The 18983-nt window shown below is 40.4% G+C and overlaps 1 protein-coding gene across 4 annotated transcripts in view; it reads right to left on the reverse strand.

The window, feature by feature from the left end:
• LOC309694007 (uncharacterized protein) overlaps window positions 1-18983 on the reverse strand; it is a 125562-nt gene that overhangs the window by 61784 nt on the left and 44795 nt on the right. The gene's annotated exons all lie outside the window — the stretch shown is intronic.

The raw sequence follows: 18983 nt of genomic DNA on the forward strand, positions 1-18983 counted from the left end.
AGGAGGAGGAGTTGGCTGTCCGACTGCGGTCTGGAGTGTGGAGCCTTCCTGCTGCTGCGGAGTCGGGGCGGTCTGCCTCCCCCCACCGCAGGGAAAAGGGAAACACCACCTGGGTCTGGGTGCAGTTCCCCCCTCCAGGGGCGGGGGCACCTAGACCCGGTTTGTAGAGTACGCTTGGGGAGTGTGATCGTGTGTACAACGTCTCTTTATGTCTGTCTCCACGTTGGTTGAGTGTGGAGTAAGTGCATATGAGAGCATGAGGGTGGGAATGGATGTTTGTATCTGTGTGTGCCTGTATGTCTGTGTCTATATGTCAGGTTGGGTGTCAGGCGCCACCTCTCTGGGGACATCTCAGGCCCTCCAAGGTTTGGAGGCCTATCTCCCCCTACCACCACTTCCCCTGCCAGTGGCGGACCCCCTCAGACATCGGTGCGTTGGTGGTTCTTTGTGTCCGGGGATGGGCGTCCAGGTACACACCGGCTCACTCCTTGGCGGCCGCTTATCGGGGCCTGGAGCCTGGGGCTCGCTCGGGCCACTTCGGAGGTGGGGTGCCCCCGGCCTCTCACCCTGGGGCTCGGTCACTCAGGCGCAGCTGGCTGCCGGCGGAGCTCACGGGCGCGTCACTGCAACTCCCCCTGGCTTCTGCTCCGCGGCTGCTGAGTGAGCCCTCATCTGGGACTCTCCTCAGCTCTTTCCGGGACAGTGGCGCAGCTGCCCCTCTGTTGGTCTTCCTTGGTCTCTTGTGTTCTGGGGGCCTCTGGATGTCTGGAGTTTTGATCTCCTCCACACCTGCTTCACGCCCTGGAGGACGGGGCTGTGGCCCCCCCACACCCTCTAGCAGATTATTACATGAAGGAACCTTTTAAAAAACAAAAAACAAGCGCGTCCATGCTCACAGGTGTACACACGGGTGATCACACCCACAAACTACACCCTTTTTGGCTCCTACCTCAAAGCACACTGTGTTCTGTTGATCTTATGTGCTGCACAATAATGTTTAACATTTAGTATTTACTGTCATATTCCCATATATCATTGTGATGTTGTTTATTCTATTACTCTTGTTCTCTTCTGCTTGCTTTCTTTTTTCTTTCTCAGCAGGTGATCCAGGTGATTGATATATGCATTTTTTTTCTCTGCCCGTTCTGTTGGTTTTTGTCTTTTGCCCTTCTCCCCCGTCCCTCTTCTCAGCTGTTCCTCTTTCCCTCTTTCTTTCTCCCCTTCTTTCCCCCAGTCAAGTCTGTCCCGTATTCAGTAAGTGAAAATAAAATAAACAATAAAAGGTGAATCAAATGGACCATTACGGCAAGGCTGGGATGGTCAGTTTGGTAAAGTAAATCCGTTGGGCATCTTTCTTTGCCTTTAGACAACAATTCTGATGGCAAAAGAGCCAAACGGGACAGGCCAAAAAAAAAAAAAAAAAAAAAAAAAAGAAATTAGCTTTCTTCAAAGGCTGGCTGACCTCTCCCTTAGAGACAGGGTGATGAGCTGCTACTCCTCCACATTGAAAGGAGCCGGTTGAGGTGTTCCGGGGAAGTGCCCCCGGGGGGAGGCCCCAGGGCAGAACCAAGACACAAGAGATTATATCTCTTGTATCTATAGGCTGGCCTGGGAACGCCTTGGTGTTCCTCTGGACAAGCAACCCGGCCCCTGGATCAGCAGAAGAGGATGGATGGATGGACTTTTGAATTGTCCTTTAATATCAAGAGAATTTTAATTTTAAAGGCCACAGCAGTAGTCATATATTGAGCTGTTAAAGGTGGGCTGTAGCTCAGGTGGTAGAGCAGGTCAACAACTAATCGATAGGTTGGCGGTTCATTTTCTGTCTGCTCCAGTCTGAATGCCAAATATCCTTGGGCAAGATATTAACCCTAAGTTTCTCTCTGATGCATCCATTTGAGGATCAAAAGCACTTAGAAAATGTGCTCTTGTGAATGGGAGAAAGGGGCAAGTTGTGTAAAGCACTTTGAGTGCTCAGATAGAGTAGAAAAGCACTATATGAGAACCAGTCCATTTACCATCTAAGGCAGGGGTCGACAACCTGCGGCTCCAGAGCTGCATGCAGCTTTTTAGTCCTTATAGTGCAGCTCCCATGGTTTGGGAAAAATAAATTAGAAGTATTTAGCAGAAGTGTATTTTATTTATGTTAGTTCTTTTTTAACTTGTAGTTCTAAATTGGAAGATTATTGTGATATTGAAATATAAAAATAAAATTATATTCTATTATTCTTTCATCGCTCAAAATAAGCGTCACACTCGCGGAAGTCTGTGTCCCCGCCGAAACGCCGTGCATTTATCGAGACTTTCAACCCCAGGTAGGCCAATTATGGATTTTCGGATCCACATTATGTCAGCAGCTATTCTCCCCCATGAACCATGTTAAAAACAAACACCGCTCACGCCTCACAGATGACAGCTTACAGTCCTGCATAAAGATGAAAGTGACTTCGTACAGCCCCGATTTGCAGACGCTGTGCGCAGAGGTTCAGGAGCAGAACATATCACGGCAGACCCGACGATATTTCCATGAACACGCTTTTCAGCATCTCTTTATAGACCACTTTTCACACACGGTTGCTGTACGCACACAGCCGGCTGTAGCTTTGCAGCTCACAGCCCCACACATACCAACACAACAGCAGAGAGAGCACAGACGTTAAGGCGGCAAGGCGTGATTGCGGGTGCCGCTCAGGTGCGTCTGCCTCCCCTGCAGCAGCGCTGCAGACCACGCCCCGCTATGCACATTAACCAGGTATAATACATATTTAGGCAGAATATTGCAAATATCTATTTTTCTTTTTTCAGCAGCATAGTGCTTTTTTTCCAATTATTTTTTAAAAGTCAGGTCAAGTCTCCAAAAGCCCAAAGGCGATATAAGGGTGACGGCACACAACAGTTTTTGTTTGCTACATGGATCATTTTAGTTCAGCTGGGTGTCTTTCCTTTTGTTATATTTCTTTAAGAGTTCAAAATGTGTTAATTACATAAATAAAATGTAATTTTCTCTGTAGCACTTAATGGATTTCATAAGCAACACACCTTAGTTGTTCACACAAAGCATAAAGGTAAAAAACAATATATACAGTGTTATCTTCATTTTAGATGTCAAAAAGTATTTGCAGTTCCCAGTGTTTTCTTTTGCGTGGAAACCAGGTCCAAATGGCTCTTTGGGTGTTAAAGGTTGCCGACCCCTGATCTAAGGCAACCTCAGTGTGAATTATATATCCATCCATTCTCTTCTGCTTATCCTTTTCAGGGTCGCAGGGGGGCTGGAGCCTAGGCTGGGATATATATGAAAAAATAATCTTCTGTAAGCATCAAAATCAGTGTCAATATTTTTGAGTGTTTGTTTTGACAGTCAATTAAATTTGGCAAAAAATTATTTTAAAGGTGAAACAAAATGTTTCAAGTAGGATAATATGCCATGTATCAGCCCAGATTACCTCAAACTGGTATCATGAACATGTGGAGACCATCTGGGTTTAGATCAGTCGCCAGATCTCAATCCAGTAAAGATCTTTGGGAACATCACAGATTATCATGAAATCAAGAAATTCCACAGCAGTAAAGATGTTGCTGTTCTAAAATTCCAAATGTGCATATATTTACAAATAAAATGATTCATTATATCATCCCAGCTGTTTTGAAAAGAGGTACTTTAGCAAGAAAGATTATGCCATCATATTTATCTGCTAGCAAACAGATAAACTAACAACCTCCATAAAGTATGGAGGTTAACTGAATCCACATGGTTCTCATTTTAATTGCAGGCCATATGGAGTGTACCCTTTGGACCAGAGCATATGCACACTGTGTGGACTCTATCATATAAGCCAGAAACAGCCGTTGCTGAAAATGATTCAAGGAGCTTTATTTGTCATTCGCATCACATGTTAACATGAGGTGGAACTAAATTATGTGCACACGTTCCTGGAGTGAAAAGAAACAAAAATAATGAAGAAACAGAAATTATTTTTTTTTCTTCTTTTTTTTTAAGTAATAAATGAATAGTTGGGGTTTTTTGTTTTGTTTGGTTTTTTGGTTTTTTAACAAACAGAAATGACAAGTAATAAGACAATACAATAAATAATACTATAACTAGAGTGCAACAACCTGAGTACCAGTATGGAGTATGGGTATAGAGTGTGGGTATAAATATAGGTGTAAATAAATATTTTAGCACAAATGGCATGATGACCAGTATTGATAAAGTGACAGTGTCAATAAGTGGTTAAGGTGCTACAATAACAGTTCATGTCCATTATGCACTGAGATGAAGACCAATCGTGGGATAGAACTTTAACGGACTCACTGCATTATAAATCATGAAATGAGATTTGAAGCAAACTCCACTTTTGCACCCCAGCCACTTGAAAACTTAAGCCTCAGGGACGCTGTGGTTCATAGGATGACACAGAGAGAGAAAGGGCATTTGACACTGTGAACTGATGCGGAAGAAACAAGTCAAGGTTGTGTGACTACCACTAAGAAATGAGAGGATTAAGCATTTTTGACTATATGTTGTGTGTGGGCAAAATGCTTTTATGTGTGCACTTTATATGAGCGAAGGCATGCTTATCTGTTCAGTTTTTCATCTGTGTTGGAAATATTACCTCTTGAAAAATATTAATAGAAGCTTTTTCCTCCATCAGTGAAAATGTGATGAAAAGTAGCCCGATGCTGCTCTTTGATCATAGTTCATTGTGGTGTGATTTATGATTGCAATCTGCTGACATGCATGGTCACAGTCAAATGGTTTCAAGCCTTTCTTGAAAGGACAGTTAACCTTTCAACACATCTTGGCATTCTGCCACAAACATCTCTTTAGCTTTCTTACCAATCAAGTGATTTAATCCAGTTGCAGAGGATGGAATAACCTTGACACTCAGACTCTAATCCAGGGAAATCCATGTTCTTTTCCGAAGCCTGAGCATCGAGCGTTGTCAATTACGGCTTGAAAAAGCTTAAAGTAAAGGGGAGCTTTTTCAGTCGGTCTGAGCCCACGCCCAGAGGACCAAAAATAGTCCCTTGTTTATCCATGACTGAGAATGGAAAGAGAACATTTACCTGTCATTGTGCTTCAACAACAATTTAATTACGTGGGTTGGCCAGCTGCTACTAATCTCACAGTGTTTACCTATGTAAAGACTTCTTTAAATAGATTCTCACAACAAATTCCCCCTAGCATGGACTTGCTCGTGTTAAAACCTTTGTGCAGGCCGCCCAGCTGTGCCTATGCAAGTCGAATTACAGCTCATCAGAGAATAGTCTGTAGTGTCGTTAATAATGAATGTGGAGTGGGTTACTCGGTCCTATCACTGTGACTGTCTTCAGCTTAATGAAAGATAAAAAGGGTTCAGAAGAGTCCAAATGTATAATCATCCTTGAAATCAAAATCTGCAGCTATGATAATGCTATAAGTACTGTCGGATTATGTTTCACAGTCATGGCTTTATTTTTGGAAGTGGGTTAACTCTCAAATCACACACACATGCCACTAGGTTTAAATAATGGATGTTGAGCTTGATCTCGATCTGGGTCGTTGAGGTCTTTTGGGTTACTCAACATTAAAAATGACAACGGCTCATTTCTGGTATGTCTGGTGCTCGTATTAGAAAGCAACAAGAAAAAAGAAGCAAATGCGGCTAATTTAAAGTTAGTGGAATGGAAGGAGTGAGATTGCTGGGATGATTATTCTTTTGTATTTTGCTCTTTCTGTGTTCAGTCTTGGCACCATTCTCGTCTTGATTTGGATGACAGCAGCTTTCTATTTAGTCTAAAAGACCAAATCTGTTCCAGCGCTGTGAATTTACAGGAATCCAGTCACCAATGAGCATCCTGTTATGTAATAATAAATTTAATTATTGAAAACCTCTGCCCTGCATTTACTTACAAACTGACAGCCTATTCATTGTGACAGCAGGTAGTGAGTTTTTGCCACACAGCAACAGTGTTGATTATCTATAAGCAACAGCATATTTATTTGAAGCCAAACCACTGCCTCTCTCTAAACCTGTCAGACCCAGATGCAAATGAAGCCAGTTTCTGGCTCACTGCACCTCACAAATTAATAACCGCTCACAACCTGCATTACAGTACAATTAGATTGTCCATTATTTTGTAAACGCCAGCAGAATCATTCCGTCCGCTCGAGTGTATTGTCATGTGGCTGCATTTGCCTAACAAACGTGAGATCAAAGGCGTATTTCTGAATCCTAATCAAATCTATTTCAAGTCCCATGCTGGCGCCGGATGGCGGGCTGCGGTCTGTGGCTGGCACGGTTTGAGGCCCTGTCTGAATACCTGCAACAGTAAATAGATGGGCGGGAAGAATGATTTGCATATAAAAAGGAGCAATGATAAAAGAAAGTACTTAACCTGGAGTTTCTCGCCATCCAACACTCTGGCACCTTCAACAGAATGACAGAAGACTGCTTTTTATCAAAAAGGGATCCCATTATAAGATAATTGTTATTATTCTGGATAGCGAATAAAGGGGAAGAGAGAAACAAAAAATGTGGTCGGCAGCACTACTACATCCAACTGTAAGAAAGTGAAGAGGCACTCACATTAAATACCGAGGAGAATGAGAGCAGCGATGTCTGCAGTGTCAGTCTGCATTTGTAATGGAGCCTGTTTTTGTACCAAGATGGTTCCTTTGAACTTGCTGGAAACCTATAAGGTATAATTCATGTCGTGTCAATTACTAAGCAGCAGATGTAACGGGCTGAACAGAGGGAGTCCCAAAATCTTCAAATGGGATAAGCTTACTTCTCCACCCTGTTAACACTCCTCTTGTCAGTCTTGAAGTTAGATCAGTGCAGCAACACTTTGCACTTTCTTTTCTTTTATTCATTTATTTTTTTTAATCCTGTCCTTTCTGGCAGCTTTTGATCAGAATCAGAATTGTGATCTGAATGCACTGTTGTGTCAAACACAATTTGCTTTTCAAAGGTCAGCTCTATAAATTCTCCTCTTGTTCAGGGTTTTATCTGTTTATTTCTTCATTTCTGTTCGTGTAATTTAAAGTTATATGAGGTATACAGTACGACAATGTCTAAGGCAGGACAGGCAGGAGAGAAAAGGGGGGGGTAATAAAAGGACAGAGTACAGATAGAAATGCATAATTGTCACAGGCTGGGTCTCCGACCCAGCGCTCTGAGTTCTTTTTGTATTTTTCTCATTTTTGATATGTGATTAGGGCAGGGATAGCTCAGTAGGTAGAGTGGTTGCCCCATGATCGGAAGGTCGGGGGTTCGATTCCCCTTAACAGCTACCCTGAGGTACCCCTGAGCAAGGTACCGTCCCTACACACTGCTCCCCGGGCGCCCAATGGCTGCCCACTGCTTCACTGAGTGAATGGGTTAAATGCAGAGAGCAATTTCCCCACGGGGCTCAATAAAGTACAATAATGTACACACTTTCTTTCTTTCTATTAGGTTTTGTGTTATTTCCTATTTGCCTTTAGTTTGGGCAGTTATTGGTTATTGTTCCTGGGTTTTCGATGTTTTGGGGTTTTGTATTATTCATCACGTATTAGGTCTGTTAAGTTTGTGTTGTCATGTTTAGTTTTAGTGTTTCCTGTTTTATTCTGACAGTGTCATGTGTTCTTTGTTCATTGTATTTAGCTTTCCTCCCCTGGTCCTGTCATTTAGGTTTACGTCAGTCAGCTGTTCCCCCATGTGTCTCCACTTCCCCTGATCACCTCTTGTATGTATTTAAGCCCTTTGTTTTCTGCATGCTATTGTCGGGTCATCTGTTATTTTGACCTTAGCCTTAGTTTTCGTCTTTGCCTGTTTATGTTCTCCACAGTTATAGTTATAGTTTTTGGTCTTAGTACCTCTTAGTGTTTTGTTTCGTAGTGTTTTGACAGTTTGCTTTGGTTTCTTGGTTTTCCCTGCCGTCATCTCAATAAAGGATCACTTTTCTGTTTAAACTTACTACTCCTCGTCATCATCTGCTTTTGGGTCCTGTTTCCATACACATCGGCGCACCCCGCCGTGACACATAATGTATCGTCACCTGCCATACCTTGCCATACCTTGCCATACCGCAAAACAAACATACGAGAGCCGGAACACAAAAATTTGAAAATGCACAGGTATATAAATCCACAATCTTCTTTTCGTGTGTGAGTGTGAGAGAGAGAAAGGGAGAGTGTGTCGAGTGTGAGTGTGGGAGGGTGGGAAGCCGCAATAACGGCCCCGAGCAGCAGACAGAGATGGATCCAGGAGAACCGAGCCATTACAACAATCATTACAACACTCAGCACTTTTGAAGGTTTCTGTGCCAGTTTGGAAGATTTGTTTGTGGATTTTGAAAGAGAAAAACTCATTTTAGATGCAAACTTTTTTTTTTCCTGCTCACCGCATGTGCCCGTCTAAGAGTGCACAGCCATGTTAGCAGTTTTCTCAAGTATACATACGAGTGCTTTGCCTCAGCATGAAATCAGCCTCAGCTGGTTAGAGCACTTAGACCTAGCGACGTTTACTTTAATAATTAGGGATGGTTGTGACTTTTTTGGGGGGAAAGTCAAACATTCTTTTTTATTTAATTCTTTATGCAATTACATCTTTCCTTAAATTATGTTTCCTTTCATTTTATTAGCACCTGGTTTAAAACTATTAGTGCAGAAAGGTAATGGTGAGATTGGTTTATGTTGCACAAGAAGTCTGGAAAAATTAGGTCCTGGTGATCTGTCAGGTCAGCAAGCCTACAGGTCATTTCAGGGTAGTTTGTGGTCATCTTCAAAGAGCAGTCACATAGTTCCCAGTGAATGTTTTTAGACGAAATAATCATCCTTAATAGTAATTAACAAACACAATTTGATTCACGCAAGTGAAATGTATGTCTCCTACCTAGAGAATTGGACATTTTTCACTTGAATTTCTCTGTGTGCATACATAAATGATATAAGCCTACTTATCGGTACGTGATATTCCACGTTTTGACTTCCCTTGGATGTGAGTAGATCCATGTGACATTTCAGTTGGGGTTCAGCAGCTGACCAACATTATCAGTGTGCCTTCCAAACATCTTCAGGCTACATTCAATGTCAAAGTCTCCACATATCTACTGCCTTCCCAGAATGAGGGACAGCTGGCTTCTGATGCTGGGGGGGAATCACGATGAGCCACTTGTCCCTGAAGGGTTTGAGTGGGTCTTCGAGAAAAGGACATTTGCCACATCTCTCGTTGGTCTCTTTTAATGAGCCTCGGTTATCCTCTGTTTTAATGTCGTCTTATACTGTGTTAAATCTATACAAATATGTACCAGATTTTGCAGAATGAAAAGAATGAAAGATGGACTTTGCCTTTCTTACTTTGCATAGCCTCCGCGGTCAAGGCTTGCTGTATGATCTCCTTCTGGTTGGTCTGCTGCGTCACATAATCACTCAAGGTGACCTTGACAATCAGTGCTGTTGCATCCTTCCTATCTCTGTAACAGCAGTTAGGCAGAGCAAGCCTCGAGGGAACTGTTCATCTAGATAGGAGACCCATCAGTCAAGGCAGCCATTGATCGGCATGTCAGATGGCTTGATTTCCTTGTGTAATAATCAGCTCAGTTTTGACACCCTCCCTAATGTGTAAACAGGAAGAGAAGAACAGAGCCAATGGATTGTGAAAGGCAGCTCTATCCATTGTCTTGTGCCAGATGCCTTAATGTGTCTTATATAATATGAGGCCCTTTTATATGTATGTGTCCTGACTGATATTTCATGTGCATTTAATCTTGTTTTGCAATTAAATGCGCTTCCTGTTTGGAACAGTGTTATGAAATGAATCCCCCTTACATTTATATTAGGATAAAATATTTTCATCTCTTTTATTTCTTAGTGCAGAATAAGACATATTCTTAGCAACCTCCTGTGAGTGCTGCAAATGCCAAGCAATTGTTCGGCATGCATTTTGAGACAGCGGTGGATTAGTGCCTTTGGTTCCCTGTTGTGGTCAGTGTGCTACTAGGACAGTTAGAGGCAGGCGGACATGTGTTGGGCATTGATAATGACTGTTGAATCACAACGGACCCACTAGAGTGCTGGGTAAAATAAAAGCGCACAACCATATCAGTCCCGAGCATGGCGGCAATCGCCCACAACAAAGAGCAGTGTCTTGCATGTCGGCCTAAGCTGATGGGTTTTGTATTCAAATAATAAAGACAGGGAGGAATACCAGCAGCATGAGATTTCTTCCTACATTAGTCTATCTGGAGCTGCCATGTCCTTGCTTACAGTGATATTAAAGTCTGCATAATTCATAATTTCTCCATGATCCTCAGTAAAAAGAAAGACTGTTACCATAAAGCCGCTGACTCATAGATCCATTCAAAAACAACAAGCACTTCAAGTTTAATTCCTTTACGCAACATGTAGCGTGTCCCCATCAATAAGTTGTTGATTTTTCAATTGACTCTCAGTATTTAATGAGGAGGAAGTGTATAACATCTTGTTTTGTTTACCAGTCCTTTTCTATCTGCCTGGTCAATAGGTTCAATTTGATTCAGACCGTGGGTGGGAAAATAAATTGGAATTGTAATGGGGGTCACGATGGACAAGATGCAGTTTGTTTCAGTGCTTTTCACTTCCAGCGAGCTAATTTAGCCATACCATTGATTGAATACTGACACAAAATTGTGTGTTCTGGATTAAAGCTCTTTAATTACATTTCAGAATCCAAACAAAAGACAGAAAAACATATAGCATTACTGCTTTTGATGAATGTGACATGTATTTTGGTATGTGTCTGAAAGGCATTAAGAAGAGTATCATTCAATCCCCTTCAGGGATGTCAGGCGTCAATAAGATGTACTGACAGGGTTCAATGGCATGGGCACACAAGCCCACTCTGTAATTTAAGGATTTCAATCCCCCTTTAAAGAAACGTTATATGGGATTTATAGTGTAAGGCTGCAGATTGTAAGCAACTGATATAAATGTCTCTTCTAAGGTGTTTCTAAAGTAATCACAACAAATAATATTTCCAGATAAATATGCAGTAATATAAGCATGTTTGTGCATATCTCTTTCTGCTAATGTATTCCCCGAAATCCTTCACAGTTGACCTTAAACAATATTTTGCAGGTTATATTATGCAAGGTTATTCCTTGTACCATGTGGTACATGGAATATGAAATGTATTTTATTAGCTTGAATGAGTGTCAAAGTCCAATGACTTGATGATCTATTCATCCCAACCTGGGCAAGCCAGCTGGGTTGTGGTGGCATCAGACTGAACGAGGTATTCCATACATTCTTTTCCTCAGTAATATTTTCCTGTTTATGCTGAGATATTCTGAGGTGCTTCCACGCAATATGAGATATAAAATCTCTTTAATGATTTATAACACCAAAGGGAGGCATCATAATGAGATGACCAAACCACATTAGCTAGTTTCTTCCAATACTGGGGAAGCTTATTTTGGCCCCTCCCCCCTGTCCTTAAGGTGCTGACCTGGCGTCTCTCTGTTCTCCTTTTCCTTTTCTATCTTTTCCCTCCCTCTATCATCAGTGCTACGTCTCCAGGCTCAGGCTCACACAACTGTGTCTCATTATCACTGCAGTATTTAACTCCAGCTCACCTCTCCATTCATCGCCAGATCATTGACCGACTCCGTGTGGAAGAATTGCTCAGGCCATTAAATATCTTGCCTACCTGTTGCTAACCCATGAATTTGTATTTATCTGACACATTCACTACCCACCTACTTTAAGTAACCTATCAGCAAAAACTAAGAAAAAATAAAATCACCTGAAAATAAAATGTCTTTCAGATATGAGAAAAGATGGAAGATGGAGAAAAGTGATTCATTTAACTTTCACTCAAGAAACCTTGTCTTGTAATACTTACATTTATTTCTTATTAAAACCTGTTGAACATCTCAGTGCATTTTGTCTGTCAGACTTCTTTCTGGGCCATAACACTTGTATCCATGGTGACTATTGAGAGCTCGTTTTCTCAACCTCTCATTTGGAAATCTAGTATAGTACATTAATCTTCAGGTGTCATTACGAAGTCATATAATGTTATATTGAAAAAACAATGTTTTAAAAAGCTCAAACAAAGCGTCTATGTACCCCTGTGATTAATAAACTGCTTTCAAGTTCAGAGATGAGCCTATGAAAACGCCTTTTTCATAAATAGTGTGACCTTGACCTTTGACCTATGACCTTAAAACATAAAATTAAAACTAAAATTCTTTACCCATGTGATCAGAGCAGAATTGTCTGAAATCTTTGGCTTGTATAAGCTGTAAAAGCCTGAGACGTTACATTATATCCCTGCAGTGAGATTTTGCAAAACAATTCAATTCTCTCCATCCACTCTCATGAGATATATTACTCAATATAGTTTCTTCAATTAATTTTTTTCCAAGGTCAACATCAACCTCGGGTGCCAGTATTGAAGGTCAAGGTCAAATGGTTAGCCAACCTAGGTACTCGTGTCCCCCGAGGCCCAGTATATTGTTGAGAAGTTTGAAAATTATCAGTAAAAGATGAAAAATATAAAGTTTTGTTCTGACATTTGGCGTGACCTTGACCTTGACCCAATTCTCCCTGCCTCTGGGCAAATGTAATTTACCCCTACCAGTATGTGGAGGCAACATGGCTACATGGAAGAGTTACAGACACTTGATGTGGTCAGACCACACATGGTAAGAACTGGTTTGTTTCAAGCATACCCTCCTTCTACTTTTTAGTTTTGCACAGACATGGAGCTCTACACAAATACAGGAATGTCAAAGTTTGTCTCCCCTTTAATTAAAAGTTTCTAGAAATACTACCAAAACTGCCAAACTGCCACCTTTGGAAAAATCCCACGTCGTATGTCAAGTACAATCTTGAAAATCAGGGAAAATAGCCCTGTCTCAGTTGAGCGCTGATTGCCATCTTTTGGAAAGAGCACGTGTTGTTTCCAGGAACACGCTCAGCGCCCTGACCTCTCTTTCTTTTGTGTTTCCATTGTTCACTGTTATTTCTCTAGTTTAGCTTTGACAGGGTGATACAATGAATTGGAGGCTCCACAAAAGAGACTTTTACGCCACATTAGGCAAGGGTCCCACGTTCTTCTCTGACACAAAAATACAATTTACTGAGACAGACCCATTCATCTCAGCAGAATCTCTGCTCACATAATAGGCTCCCTCTTATAAACCTCCTTTTTTCATCTTCCTAGAGCTAACTGCACTGTTGAAAATTAAGTTAACATTAACATTTATTCTTGAGGTAAGCATATGGTCTTATCAGAGACATTCAAAGAGTGTGTGACAATTCAAAGCAGGCTGCTATGCAGGTATTAACAGCGTCTTATGAATTATCTGTCAATGTGGAAGACTAAAAGTGTAACAACAGAAGAGGACTTCTTTAACACGGATATTAGTGATGGGATTTCCGGCTCTTTTTAGAGAACCGACTCTTTCGGCTCCTAACCGGCTCTTCAGGTTGTTTTGTTGCTTTAATTTATTTATTATTAACAATAACACAAAATGATGCAAAAGGAATTACTAATGTAAAAACAAGTGGTTTTATTTATATATGTTTATATATAAATATTTACGGTGGCCCCTAGAGACAAAGCACGTACAAACTTCAAAACACATTTCTAGCGTTAACTGAACTTCCAAAACAGAGCTAGCTAGATCACTTAAATCACACAATTGAAAGCATATGTGTATTGTTTGTGTATTTATACACAAGCACTCATTTATATTCAAATCATTTTAAAAAAAATGTTCATTTACCTGTTACTACCACACACCAAATCCGGTTGTTGGTACTTGCAGGCTTGTGTAGCCGCTAGGTAACAAGCTCAACACTGCGCCCTAGCATGCTGGAGGACTTCTGTTGTGTTTTTACGTGTTTTGGAGTTTTTACGTGCTTCTGAGTTTTTACGTGTTTTGAAGTTTGTATGTGCTTTGTCTCTAGGGGCCACCGTAAATATACTTTTATTTATTCACTCCACATAAAATGTAATAAATAAATAACATAATACAAAATCCAACTATTCACCGTTCAACTTTTAACTATTTAAATTTTCAGCTTTTTCCTTTTAAACAAATTTAAAGTGAAACAACACAAAACACTGCAAACCACAACACAATTAAATATCAATTAAAATATGAAAACAAAAAGAACATGCATATTCTCTGTCATATGGACCTGCATGAATAAACTTTCTGAATCCTTTATCATCTGCAACTGAAAATAGTTGTGAGAGAAAGAAAAAAAAAAAGAAAAAAACATCCACAGCTTGCGATAAGGAGCCGGCTCGCGTCGTTCACATCAAAGATCCGGCTCTAAGAGCCATTTCGTTCGCGACCGACACATCACTAACTGATATATACCTGGAATAACATCCTTTTATTCGTCTAAAAATTGGGTTGCTGTTTAAATATATATATTCTCTGCCTATTTTATGGGATGTGTCAGTGTGAAGTTTGTGAAGACCCAAACATCACTGGTGGGCTTCCAGGTCACCACATCAATGAATCAATTCACTGTGTGCTCACTCATGAAATGAGACCTAATGAGAAGTGCTTCAGCCTCAATCACGGGGCAACAAGGGGAATGACTTTTGTCATCCCGATACAGGCCTTTTCCTGAATGCTGATTGGTCTACAGGAAGACAAATCCTTTTTTTTCTTGTGATTTTTCTCCATTTTCAAATGTGCTGATTATCTTTGCCGGAGCTATTTTCAAATTCGTTCTGTCGTAAAATTGATGAATTGGGCATGAAGTTGCCTGCTTCACAAACTTCTCGTGTTCCCTCATTCGCTCGCTCACTCACCTCCTCTGCTGTGCAATCAACAGATCTCTATCACACATGTTCCTCCTGCATGTGCTGACTGCATAAGAGCACCGTGAATGCACTCCGTGCAATTTGTACATAAAAGTGCAGGCCTCAATCTTTCTCTGGGAGCAGGGTTGTAATGTATATTGACTTGTTTTGATTGAAGCTGTTTGAGGGACATTTGAGAAAGTTCACTGGTGTATTTTTGTGAAGCCTTTGATATTGATGGGCAGGTGTGTGGAGAGTAATAAGTAGCTGGAGAGGGAATTTGCTGACAGAACCCATTACCTCTGCTAGAGAATACTTCACATATCCACTCAAATCAGAAAACATGAGGGTATAAATAGGAAAATGCACATTGGACTCAGTATAGCTGCTGGAAAATTGAACATTATCAGGGTGCTATATGTCTTCTAAATGGGTCTGTGACATTCTTATGTTTATGCTATTTGCAGAAGAGAGCTGTCAATCAACAGAGAACAAGATGGCACTGTTAAATTCAGGCTGTTGTTTCTAGACCCAGCTATGACATTATTCAAAATTGACAAGCCATATATCACAATGTAAATTCAACTTTACTTGGCCTGTTTCAGCTGGACTGCAAATTGAGCCTGTGAGGATCATTTCTCATGATGATGTTGCTGGATCCTGGTTACAGATAGCTTTTAAAAAGCGAAAAAAAGAAGAGTGACAAATTAAAAGAAAAACTATGCTGCATGCACGTAGCTTGTCTCTACATGCAGCCTCCTCTGAGGTTGTTTTGTAGAAGTTGCAAAGGTTTGTGGGTTTTTTCTTTTCTTTATTTCAGACTCACTGTCTAACATCAGCTGCCTCAACAAGCCAATTTACTTAATGAATAAATCCACGTGCACACTCTTCTGCAAGCCAGCATGTGGACATAAGCTGTTACACATAATACCCCTCCCAGCATAGACTGAGACATTTATTTGAAGCTTTTTGAGGGACATTTGAGACACAGCATTTTGAGACTCCTAAATTTATTCTTAGAGGGTGAAGAATCACTCCTACACTCTCTGTGCGAGTCTGTTTTGAAAGTCAGTGAGGCTTTGTGGTGTTTTTCTTAATCATAGAATAACATTAACATAATTTAATCTTCTTCTTGATCTCATTTTACGTAATTAAGTGATGAAATCCTCATTGTCAGTGGTCATCTGCCACATTTTGAATTAAGGAACATCAGTGGTTTCATTAATTTACCCTGTCTGAGGTAGCTAGGTTATCTAATTAATTAGAAATCTTTTTTAAAGGCAAGTTCTTTCCAAAAAACATTTTTCCCCTTAAGCACAATGAAAGTTTGTTGCTTAGACATCAGATTATAGCAGACCTTTGTGTCGGCTTAACTCTTTGTATTGTTGCTGTTGAAGCACCCTTTTGTTATTTGACAGTTCAGCTATGAAATATGAACAGGCCTAGCATAGGCAAACAAAAACAGACTCCAGTGTGGAAAGTAATGGAGACAGGAAGAGTCTGTATGTTTGTGAGTTACTGAAGGAACATATCGCCATAAAGGGAAACAAGGAATCACATAATACTTGTCTTATTTTGGGTGGACTGAATGTGTCTGTTTACTGAGTCTGAAAAGGGACTTTCTGTAAGGTTAGAAAACTTATGGCCAAATAAACAAGCACAAATGTTTGCCCTAAACACAGCTCTTCTCATGAGATCTAACCTACTATCAATCTAAACCAGAGCTTAGGGCAAAAATAGGAACTCCTGAAAAGTTATTTCAGTCCCCAGATTGTTAACGTTTCAAAGGGTAATTCTGGCCCTCTGTTTTTTGGTGTTCAGTGAAATTTGATGAGTACTGATGTGGTTTCTGATCAGTGGTGTTTTGAGGAGGAAACTCCCTTGGTGGTTCTTGGCATCTCCTGAGACTTGGAATGAACTTCCCAAAAAATTCCTGCACCACAATTACAAGGCAGCCATACGGCAGGTCAAAGGAAGGACAAATGCGGTGCAATATCCGAAACATGAATCACATTTTCATCACGACAAACACTGAAACGGAGGGAGGGTAAATAAATCACAATTACAAAGTCAACTGCACGCTCCAGGCTGTCTCCTTTGGCAATAGCCTGACATGATCAATTTATATTATGTCAGTGTTCAGTCTTCAAAGATTAATGGCAACAAACAAGAATCCCAACGAGGAAAAACTGTGGAAATTGAGGGAAGGATAGCAGTTAGAACGTTGCCAATATGACAAGAGACGCTGGCCTCCTGTCAAGCAAAATATGTCACTACACTGCAGAGAAGTGGTTTTCATGACCACACCAATTAAAATTGAGACAATTTAGATACTAATGTAACAAGAATATTTTCCTAAACCTTAAAAAACCTTTGCCTGAATCTGACTCAACAACCAATGTGACCAAGTAGCAAGAGACAACTAAACATAGGAGTAGTTTTACAAATAATGATGCCACACAGCAACTAATGATGAAGTTAAACAACAATTAAATCTAAAAACAACACAAAATATTAGTAATAATAATAATGACACAACACAAACTCCAGTCTCCTGGATGAAAGTGCTCTATAAGACTCATGCAACCACCACTTCTCACAATGCAAGGAAGTGGGATATGTCTCCAGATAGACATAATCCAAGTACAAAACACAGACCCATTTGGAAATGCATTGCATGGCCTAATGTTTTGACTATTTCCCTACCTGTGGAGAGAAAAAGGGAACAGAAACTCACAGCTCACAAATTTTGTTACTTCCTATTATACATAGTGGTGGATCTGCAGTGATATAAGCAGGCAGGGGAATCATTAGATGTGATTACTGCACTGCACGGTCGTATAACAGCCAAGGAATATGATGTCATTTAATGGGAGTACTCTGTGGTGCAAAAATATTCTCTTCTAGCCTTCCTCTATTTAAATATGACAACGCCTCAGTGCACAAAGAAAGAATCAATTGAAAGAAGTTTGTTAATGACCGCTTCATTTACAATAAATATAGATGAACTTTTATTGAAAGTAGAGTCTTTTGGGAAATTTTGGCGTATTTAACTGAAGCATTAAAGTTTATTCTTAGACCTCTGAAAGAGCGGTTTGCTTTCATTAGCCTAGCTAAACTCCTAAATATGTGTCATGGACAAAATCATTAGTGGTTCACTTTGAATCACAGTATCTTCATGAAAACAAGACAGCTGAGCAAACTCGGTCTGCACATGTAGACTGCTCCATGATTTAATAGTGCGATTCAGAGATCAGTAGTTTTAACTGTATATTGTACAGCTGTTTCTACTTTTGAATGCAAACAGGTCTAGGGGCAATGTCATGGATACACTCACTTAATAATGAAACCAAACCTACAGCGATTAATTTTTTTTTTACCTTTGATCAAGTCTTGTCAGATTATAATGAAATCCAGGCCTGTTTCTGATTTCCCTGTAAGCAGTATTAAATGATTTTTGTTTTTTAGTAAGGATCCTTCTTATTTCTGCCTCATGTTGACATGTTAATTTGCTGTCTTCTCTCTGTTTTACATGAAAAATGTTTTAGTGGCTGTAGCAGTACAATCCCAGTACATCCCCTGACTGGCTTTTATTGTGAAGTGACTCATCTGCAGTAACTCATCCTGTATTAGTAAGAAAAAGGAAAAAAAAAACAGAGTGTATGTCTAAAATTAGTTTTCTAACTTCCGATGCATCGTCAAGAGTAATCTAGGAGTAAATATTAGTAAATCAGTAATATTTTCGCATTTGTTAAAACGTAATATATGCAAAGGATTTCTCATTTTTGTTTTTACCCTACTTTATTGCAGCTACTCTGGTCTTTTCACTTCTCTGACTTTATCATCCAATAAAAGGATGTGTGACCTGGAAAGAGCTAAGATGGATTTTTCCTAGTGCATTAGGCCAAATTAGCTCATTGCAAATGCAAAATTAACATGCAGATTCACAGCCTGAATCGCTGCTAGTGCATCATATTCATCATCATCAAAACCAGAGAGCGAACGAATTTGGGTGTCTAATCACCAGGAACAACAAACAAGAAAAACCTATCAAGAAATAGCAGAATTTCCCTCCAATCAGACAGTTAACTGACCATCTAATCTGCTCCGCATGCTCAGCACATCTCGACGATCCACACAGAAAGCTCCTATGACATGAAGTGTGCGGTTCACACTTAAATTTGGGGTCTAGTTTGTGGATGACAGGTG

The sequence above is a fragment of the Aulonocara stuartgranti genome, assembly GCF_965226115.1.
Source record: "Aulonocara stuartgranti genome assembly, chromosome: 18".
Classification (NCBI taxonomy): domain Eukaryota; kingdom Metazoa; phylum Chordata; class Actinopteri; order Cichliformes; family Cichlidae; genus Aulonocara; species Aulonocara stuartgranti.